This window comes from Carassius gibelio, chromosome A18, assembly GCF_023724105.1.
Source record: "Carassius gibelio isolate Cgi1373 ecotype wild population from Czech Republic chromosome A18, carGib1.2-hapl.c, whole genome shotgun sequence".
In the NCBI taxonomy this organism is placed as follows: Eukaryota; Metazoa; Chordata; class Actinopteri; order Cypriniformes; family Cyprinidae; genus Carassius; species Carassius gibelio.
In genome coordinates, this window is record NC_068388.1 from 20,821,795 (window position 1) to 20,831,455 (window position 9,661).

The window sequence follows — 9,661 nt, forward strand, 5'->3', positions numbered from 1 at the left end:
AAAGCCAAAACAGTTATAAACCAATATGTTAGTGGATTTTGATATGACAGGACAATAGGGTATGGACTTTTCACCTAAAGCAGTGTTATTATAGATTATAAACTGGCATTTTGAAAAAGAAGTGATTTGATGGATTTGTTTCTCGCAAACATGCAGCTTTTAATTTCACAAGATGTTAACTGATGGACTGGAGTCATGTGGTTTAGTTCTAGATTATTGTAATGTTTTTATCAGCTGTTTGTTCTCTAATGGCACCTATTCACTGCATAGGATCCATTGGTGAGCAAAGTGATGCTAAATTTCTTCAAATCTGTTTCTAATGACAAAACAAACTCATGTACATCTTCGATTGCCTGGTGATGAGTAAACTTTCAGTAAACTATTCCTTTAAGAGCTAAAGTCATTTCAGCAGCAGAATGAAAACTATCATTAAAACATTCCAATCTGCAGGGAACTGAAGATGCACCATAAGTCCTGGACCAGGCACGGTGGGACGAGAAATCTTCCCTTTCATCCACCCCAGACACCCTCCTTTTACTCAGAGAATCTCTAGTACAGTCAGCACTTTGAGCCCCTCACTGAGCTGTAGTTCAGAGAGCGAGACAAATTCCACTGCCACGAGCCGCATGCTGCGAGCAAACCTAAGAGAGAAGGCCAGCTAAGCTTGCGCTTTCAGAGGTGCTGGTAAGGAGTGCTGACGCGCTGCTGCTCATTAATTGAGTTTGCACTGTGATATATAAGACAAGGCAGTGTGCTTCAGCAGGGGCTTAACGCTGAACACACAGAGCTTCTGAACTGAGTTGGTTAAGGATGAAGATAGAGGCTGCAGATGGTGTTATGCAATCCTGTTCACACTAGGGTCATTTAATTTGTTTGATTCTTCAAAGAGGGTAGATGCTAACATTGATATGAGAGAAGCTGATTTCAAACTCTCAGTTGAAAATATTAATGTAAAGGATTTTTCAAAGAGATTTAAGAAATAGAAAGTGAAAGAGTATATGCACATTAGATATTAGCTACTGTCTATTTATTATTTATGGTTGAAGTGTGCGATTTCTAAGCTAGAAGAAGCACCAAATGCAATTGAAAGAAGAACTGTAGCAACTGTATCCAGGTTTTAAACATCACTTACAGTACCACTGCCAACCATCTCCAAATAGCAGATGGACCAACCCCAAAATCAGTTGAGCCAGTGTTGTTGGATGTGACACAGTCAGGCTCAAGATTTAAATAGCATTGCTCTTTCAGCTTTTGCTAACAGTTGTTGTCTACACCATCTGGAAAACATCTTTGATGGCTGTTCCAATAAACCATCGGGTTATCATGGGAATGCGAACAGATGACTTTCTCCAGGTATTATGGACCTTACAGGTGCTGGTCATATAATTAGAATATCATGAAAAAGTTGATTTATTTCACTAATTCCACTCAAAAAGTGAAACTTGTACAGGTATATTATGTTTATTCATTACACACAGACTGATATATTTCAAATGTTTATTTATTTTAATTTTGATGTTTATAACTGACAACTATATATACAGTATTGTTCAAAATAATAGCAGTACAATGTGACTAACCAGAATAATCAAGGTTTTTCGTATATTTTTTTATTGCTACGTGGCAAACAAGTTACCAGTAGGTTCAGTAGATTCTCAGAAAACAAATGAGACCCAGCATTCATGATATGCACGCTCTTAAGGCTGTGCAATTGGGCAATTAGTTGAATTAGTTGAAAGGGGTGTGTTCAAAAAAATAGCAGTGTGGCATTCAATCACTGAGGTCATCAATTTTGTGAAGAAACAGGTGTGAATCAGGTGGCCCCTATTTAAGGATGAAGCCAGCACTTGTTGAACATGCATTTGAAAGCTGAGGAAAATGGGTCGTTCAAGACATTGTTCAGAAGAACAGCGTACTTTGATTAAAAAGTTGATTAGAGAGGGGAAAACCTATAAAGAGGTGCAAAAAATGATAGGCTGTTCAGCTAAAATGATCTCCAATGCCTTAAAATGGAGAGCAAAACCAGAGAGACGTGGAAGAAAACGGAAGACAACCATCAAAATGGATAGAAGAATAACCAGAATGGCAAAGGCTCAGCCAATGATCACCTCCAGGATGATCAAAGACAGTCTGGAGTTACCTGTAAGTACTGTGACAGTTAGAAGACGTCTGTGTGAAGCTAATCTATTTTCAAGAATCCCCCGCAAAGTCCCTCTGTTAAAAAAAAGGCATGTGCAGAAGAGGTTACAATTTGCCAAAGAACACATCAACTGGCCTAAAGAGAAATGGAGGAACATTTTGTGGACTGATGAGAGTAAAATTGTTCTTTTTGGGTCCAAGGGCCACAGGCAGTTTGTGAGACGACCCCCAAACTCTGAATTCAAGCCACAGTACACAGTGAAGACAGTGAAGCATGGAGGTGCAAGCATCATGATATGGGCATGTTTCTCCTACTATGGTGTTGGGCCTATTTATCGCATACCAGGGATCATGGATCAGTTTGCATATGTTAAAATACTTGAAGAGGTCATGTTGCCCTATGCTGAAGAGGACATGCCCTTGAAATGGTTGTTTCAACAAGACAATGACCCAAAACACACTAGTAAACGGGCAAAGTCTTGGTTCCAAACCAACAAAATTAATGTTATGGAGTGGCCAGCCCAATCTCCAGACCTTAATCCATTTGAGAACTTGTGGGGTGATATCAAAAATGCTGTTTCTGAAGCAAAACCAAGAAATTTGAATGAATTGTGGAATGTTGTTAAAGAATCATGGAGTGGAATAACAGCTGAGAGGTGCCACAAGTTGGTTGACTCCATGCCACACAGATGTCAAGCAGTTTTAAAAAACTGTGGTCATACAACTAAATATTAGTTTAGTGATTCACAGGATTGCTAAATCCCAGAAAAAAAAAAAAAAATGTTTGTACAAAATAGTTTTGAGTTTGTACAGTCAAAGGTAGACACTGCTATTTTTTTGAACACACCCCTTTCAACTAATTGCCCAATTGCACAGCCTTAAGAGCATGCATATCATGAATGCTGGGTCTTGTTTGTTTTCTGACAATCTACTGAACCTACTGGTAACTTGTTTGCCACGTAGCAATAAAAAATATACTAAAAACCTTGATTATTCTGGTTAGTCACATTGTACTGCTATTATTTTGAACAATACTGTATATATAGCAGTCAAAATTTGAAATGGATCAAAATGTGTAATCAAAGTTGTCCTAAAACCTAAATCAAAAATGTGTTCTTGTATTAGGATATTTTTAATGATCTTTTTTGATCCACTTTAAATGCTGACTACTGTATATATAAATAAATAAATATATATATATATATATGTATAGTTGCAAATACATTTGAGTAAATTATATAAAAGTAAATGAAGTACATTTCTGCCATCAAGGGCTGAGGAAGCACCAGAACGGTTTCGGGCAGTTAAAGGTGTTATCGTGTGGTACCGGAAATAATCTTCTTAATGGGTCAAACAAGATTTCCATAGCTGGACAAAATTCAACCAGTATATCATCAGAAACAAAAGATGGAATATTAGACATTAGATATGTAACATTTTTTGAAGGAATTAAAAGTGGAAGAACAGGTGTTAAGAGGTTGTTTACAACAATATCCTTCTCTTCTAACTCATTTGCCTTTTCCAATGAACTAAAAAAACAACAACAACAGCACTATTCATTTTAGACGCTCACAAAATACTATCATGCCCAATAACCTCTCCCATAGCCAAACAGCAATCTTCGACACTCACTATGCCACTCTAACACCATGACATCATGTGAGATTATTAAAAAAAACACCAAAGAAAAAAGAAAAAAACTCAAAAATGCGCTCACACTCACACCGGAAATGAGAGGGAGATACAAAAATAATCAAGTAAAACAGGCAAGTGAACAACTGTTTATAAATGCATATGGTTCAAGACCCAAATATCCCAATTATCTCTTGTGTGGCTTAACCTAATTTAATTATTTTTTGAAAGTTACTGGAAGCAATTATCTAATATTGCTCAGTTTTTTTTTTTTTTCTCTTTTTTTTTATTAACTCAATTCCATTTGGACTTCTGTGAAAATGGAAGAGCTGAAAATAACTTTCTTTGTTAATTGCCTTATGATTGTTTTTGTCAAAAGCAAACAACACTGTGATAATCATCTAGAATGCTGGCTCCGTTATAGTACAACAGTAAATCAGACAAGGTCAGTCTCAAATGCCAAGACTACAAGCAACACTTATAAAATATTAAATTATGGCACCAGACTTCACAATAAATTCAGACAATGACATAATTAACCTCAACTGCACATTTCGAAAAGCTATAGATCAGCAGTATTAGCACTGAAAACAATTTTATTACAGTAAAGAAATGCTGGATTCAGTTCTTTTACTGAAAGTCTTTGTCTGCAATGACATGCAGCACTCTGTATTTAGAATAAGACCCAGAATGAGATTTATTGCCAAGTATTCTGTCAAACAAAAGGAATATGTCTTGGTGACAGAAGCTTCCAGTGCACAGACAAAATGACAATGACAAGACAGATAAGCACTAAAACTGTTATTCAAAAAAAAAACAAGTTTCCTCATAATAAAATGCATATAGTTAACCCTTCAGTTGTTTTGGGAGTCAGTTTGACCGACAGTTGATTTTCAAACTGCCCAAAATACCGGTTTGTTACTTCTTGACTTTTTGTGAAAATTTGTAGTTTAGGGTAAAAAGTAAATAAATAAATAAAATAAATAATGTGTCAAAGCACTGAATGCATCAAGAAGTGCTGCATGGGGTATGAAATCTCGGTGCTCTTTGGTTTTATAGGATAGTATATATTTAAGAACTAGAACTCCAAGGCACTCGAATTGTATAGTAAAAAGTTAAAAATCCCTTATTGCATCACTGGCTTTATACGTTAAAACTCTTTTGGTGAGAGGTACCTCTCTTAATGTACGTATCTCTCTGGACATAAACACTCTAGTCCGTAATGTAACTGCAAGTAAAAGCTGATTTCATTACATCCTTAGAAAATAATAAAATATTATGTAAGAAATAAGTTTCATTGAATTGTTTTTAAAGTCAGTGAAGGCCTCTTCTACAACATTGCAGAACAGAGAGCATCACATTGTTCTTCTAGTTTATGAGAACTGTTTTGTACAAGTGTGAGCTGTTGCCTGGTATTCCACAGGCGGGAGCTTTGAGGGTAATTTATCAATGGGCAAAACAACAGAACTGCTTTATCGAACTACTTTAGTCATGTAAACAAGCCGGTCAATGAAGTTCTGTCATTGAGAACTCTAAGTCCACGCTTTCAACATAAACCACAGGGCCTGGAGCAGAAAGCCAGAGCAGATGATACAGAGAAAGGCTTCGACTGGGGACTTGTTGGGCATATTTCTGCCTAAATATCTAAAGACTGGCTTTTGTTTCCCAATACTAAACCCAGATTAGAGGCCGCAATCAGCTAGCCTCCAAATTAGCCTTTCAAGAAACTTTCAGAATGACAATTTATCTCTTGGGCTGGGAAGACCTTCTTCTGAACCAGATGATGTGGTTTCTGCATGAAAAGAAATAAATTACCATCAGCTTCAACCTTGGTTTACCATGCCTCCGTGAATAAGAATGGAGGCCAAGTGGTGAGCTTTTAAAGCCTCAGAATTGAATCTCCTTATGACGTGTAAAAGCAGACAATATTCTTAGGTAAATCTAGGGATTGTTTTACTGTTATACAGATAATTATTTTATTTTGTTTCACAGTAAACTCCTGACAACCCATGCAATACACTCTACAATATCAATATTAACAAAATACTCAAAATTGGAGGATGAAAAAGTGAAGATCAAAAATCGACAAAAAACGTTTTGTTTATAGGCTGCTTTCCCAAGGCTAGTAAAATAATCCAGGTCATCTACTCCACAAGGGATTTCACATGCTGAGATGTTTGTTGAAATGGGTCCAGATATTACCTGCTATTAATTAATTATTGATGATAAGTTTTTAACATCTTGGCATTTGTTTTGTGTTTGAATCTGAAACATCTTAATCTCTTGTCGTCTTTTTTTTCTTTCTCTCAGCTCTGCACATTTACATATTCACATCTCTTCTTTTCTCACTGCTGTCTGTGTTCGATGTGTAAAGATGATGCCAAAGTCTTGATTTGTATCCATGGAAACCTCTAGCCAGTTATAATGTTCAACATGAATGCCACCATCATACTATTGTCAATCTCCCTTAAAAAAAAAAAGAAAAAAAAAAAGGATTTGTATCAAATTAGTCCATTGTGCTTCTATGCAAAATATTTTCAGAATTTAGACTGACAAACATATCCTTCCAAAAAAAAACATCATTACTAAGACCACAGTAGAATGCGGGACTTTTCAGATGTTCTCAAAATCTAATTAACCAGATGAAATTGTTGTCTCAGTTAGCTTTGAGGCCATCTACTGTATGTACTTTGGTGTTGATAGTCTATATTTAATAATGTATTTAAGTTGATGCTTAATTTCCGGCAATATTGTCAGTTTGATTGCAAAGACACTATTGGAAGAGAGCTGAACTGACTTTAAGTGGAAATATAACTGTTTGTTATTGTCCTCTTGCATTACTGACAAATTATTTCCCCGATTGACACTGTAAAGCTGCTTTGACACCATCTACCGTATTTTGTATAAAGCTCTATATAAATAAAGGTGACTTGACTTAACTTGACTTGACAAAATAAGTTTTTAAGTTTTAAATAAGCTTTTGTGTGTTTCTTCATGTGGGCTGTTATGCTCATTTGTCTCACAACAGACAAACAGTAAGCCTCAACAGCATGACCTTGATACCAGAAATATCAATTATCAGTCACCAATTACAATGAATGTAGGCTAATAAAATTAGAAGAAATATTCTCAAGTTTTTGATGCTTCGCTGGTTATTTTTATTTATTTATTATTAGCTTTTTATTCAATTATGTTTTAATCAGTTTATTTGTACAGTCGGGAAAGTAAAAACTAAAATCATTTTAAACTAGCTAGAAGGCTGATCAGCTTTAGCTCAAACTATATTATTATTATTATTACTGAAAACATTAAGAGTATTCAATGTGCAATCTGCAGTAATTTCCACCGGGGAGAAAATAAATAAATAAATAAAAACTTAGGTCTGTCCAATACGCTGGTGCTAAGTGCAACCCAATATTTCCCAGTAACCCTATTTGTAATTGGACTATTACCAGTAATTCATCTTCCAAATAATTAAACAAAAATATGCTGGAATTAACAGTGAAACATTTGCTTGTCATATAATTATCCTTTAGTCAATCTTATCTCCATCATTTACTTCTGGCATGTTATCTCTTTTCCTCCTCTTCTTGCTTTTTCCCGCTTCTGGCTGCCAGAAGAATAAGTCATCTTCATGTTTAAATTAGCAAATGCATGAGTAAGTGCTGTGCCAGTTTGAAAATGGCAGCCGATGCATCACAAGGGAAAGAAAAAACACATCCAGCGTAATGCGAGAAGGGGCCCCCTAGGGGGGATGCATATGTATTGCTCCATGTTATATTAATAAAAACATTTACGATTGTTCAAATAGTCAGTTGTCCCTCAAAATGTCTTGTCAGCTGTATTGCTATGCCTCTGTCTGTAAGAACTGCCCATATTATATAATTAATAAAAGCAACACTTTAGAGCCCAATTCCGAATATTAACTAGTTGCTTATTAGCATGCTTATTAATTTCCAGTGATATCATCAACTTTATTGCACAGATACTATTTAAACTGAACTGAGCTGGATGATGAAATCACTGAATTCAATGATGATCTGCCTTTTGCATTATTGATACACTATTTTCCTATTTCCTATACCTAAACTGAACTACTACCTTACTAACTATTAATAAGCAGCAAATTAGTAGTTCATTGAAACAAAATTTTTAGTTAATATTTAGTGAGAATTGGTCCCTAAATTAAAGTGTGATTGAGATGAAAAATTTTTTTTTTTTCACTGAAGAAAGCAATGCTATGGAAAGGTTTTTGTATAATTTTTTATTTTTATTTTATTTTTTATCTAAAAGCAACAGTTCAAATTTATAGCCATTTATGTGTTTTGACGGCCACTGTAGTTAATGCTTGTGTTACCAGTCATGCCACGGCACTTCCCAGAAGCTGCTCTCTGCACTACATCTCTCAAGATACACACATACACCTCCTTCAATTCCAGTGGGCCATCCTCTGCTTAGAGATGGCACTCCCCTTCTGCCGGCCTCCGTAACAGACAAAGAGCTGGTCTGAGGTCCTGAAGCTTTGCGTCCGGTCTATGTAGCACCCTAATGCTCGGACGGGACAAAGCAAAGCCAGGGCTGGGTCTGCCTCCTCCAGGGGCAGCGCTTGCAGGTTCACCACTTGGTCTTTGAAGGGCGTAGTGGGAACCTTGGGCACGTAGTCAGGCCGGGGCCTCAGGATTACCTGGGAGTCAGCCGGCCCGAACTCTAGGCACGAATCGTCGACCGAAAATGTATGCAGGTCCCCTACCCTTTTGATGGAGGCCAGTGCAAGCAGGAGCAGAGTTTTCAATGAAATAAACTTTAGCTCAACTGAATGCAAAGGCTCGAATGGGCTCTGCTGTAGTGATTTAAGCACTAGAGACAGGTCCCAAGAGGGTATACAGGCGGGACAGGATGGATTTAACCTCCTGGCCCCTCTAAGGAACCTGACGATGAGGTCATGCTTACCCAAAGACTTCCCATTCACGGGGTCATGGTACACAGCAATAGCAGCAACCTGGACTTTGAGGGTGGGGGGAGACAGCCTTCGCTCCAGCCCTTGCTGCAGAAAGGACAGCATGACCGCAATCGGGCATCTTCGGGGGTCTTCTCTGCGAGAAGAACACCACTCGACGAACAGGTTCCACTTCAAGGCTTAAGCGTGTCTCGTAGACGGTGCTCTTGCCGAAGTGATGGTGTTCGCCACCTCTTGGGGTAGGTCATCTAGAACCTCCGCGTCCCGTCCAGGGACCAGACCTGAAGTTTCCAAAGGTCTGGACGCGGGTGCCAAATGGTGCCCCATCTCTGAGTCAGTAGATCCTTTGTCAGAGGAATTGGCCAAGGAGGGGCTGTCTCAAGGAGCACTAGTTCGGGGAACCAGGTCCACGTGGGCCAATATGGTGCTACTATCAAGACTTGCTCCTTGTCCTCCCAGACTTTGCACAGTGTCTGTGCGAGAAGGCTCACTGGGGGAAATGTATACTTGCGTAGGTCCTGCGGCCAGCTGTGTGCCAGTACGTCCGTGCCGAGAGTTCCCTCGGTCAGGGAGTAGAACAACTAGCAGTGAGAGGTTTCTGGAGCAGCAAACAGGTCTACCTGAGTGGCTCGGAACTGCCTCCAAATCAGCTGGACTGTCAGGGGATGGAGTCGCTATTCTCCTGGGAGCATTGCTCATGGGCTGTACGACTGAGCAGGCCTGGAATGTGAACGGCACGAAGTGACCTCAGAACCTTCTGACTCCAAAGGAAGAGGTGGCGGGCGAGTTGCGAGATGCGACGAGAGCGCAGACCACCTTGTCGGTTGATGTACGCAACAGTCGCAGTGTTGTCCATTTGGACCAGCACATGCTTGCCTCGTAAGAGACCTTTGAGATGGTTCAAGGCAAGGTGCGCTGCTAACAACTCTAGGC